Here is a 684-nt window from a genome sequence, read left to right as displayed (position 1 = left end):
GAATGTTACACAGCAGCACTTTTATAAAATAAAGAGCAAAACAAAGGTGCATCAACTCATGACTGGATAAGTACATTGTAATGTATACACACTCAGCATTAAAAAAAAACCAAAATGTGGATATATGCAATAATATAAATACATATCCTATCTAATAATAGAGAAACATGGTAATTAGCCGTACCTCCGCTACCCTTTCCATTGGCTAATCAGGGCGATATGCAAATTAACTGCCAACCAAGATGGCGGCCGGCAGCCAGGCAGCTTGAAGCGAACATGAGGCTTGCTTGCTTCAGTGACGGAGGAAGCCAACATTCCCCACCTGCGGCTGCCGGCCTCTGAGCTTGCAGTTTGAAACATTGTTAAAAATATAGAAGCTAAACAAAACCCCAGAAACCTGCTTTCAGCCAGCTGGGATCTCAGAGATGGAGTTGAAACAGTGTTTCGATTATAGAACCCAAACAAACCAGATACCTGCTTTCAGCAGCCAAGGTCTCAGACCTGGAGCCAAGCCTCAGAGCTAAAGCTGGCCCAGAATAAAAAAAGAAAAAAGAAAAAAAGGAGCAGTTGGGAGCTTCAGTCACCTGCCAGCCTGAAAATGGCCCTCAGCCCCTCATCCAGGCTGGCCAGGCACCCCAGTGGGGACCCCCACCCTGAAGGGTGTGTGACCAGCTGCAAACAGCC

This window comes from Myotis brandtii, unplaced genomic scaffold (assembly GCF_000412655.1).
Source record: "Myotis brandtii unplaced genomic scaffold, ASM41265v1 scaffold750, whole genome shotgun sequence".
NCBI classification, from domain to species: Eukaryota; Metazoa; Chordata; class Mammalia; order Chiroptera; family Vespertilionidae; genus Myotis; species Myotis brandtii.
This window is presented reverse-complemented; position numbering follows the sequence as displayed.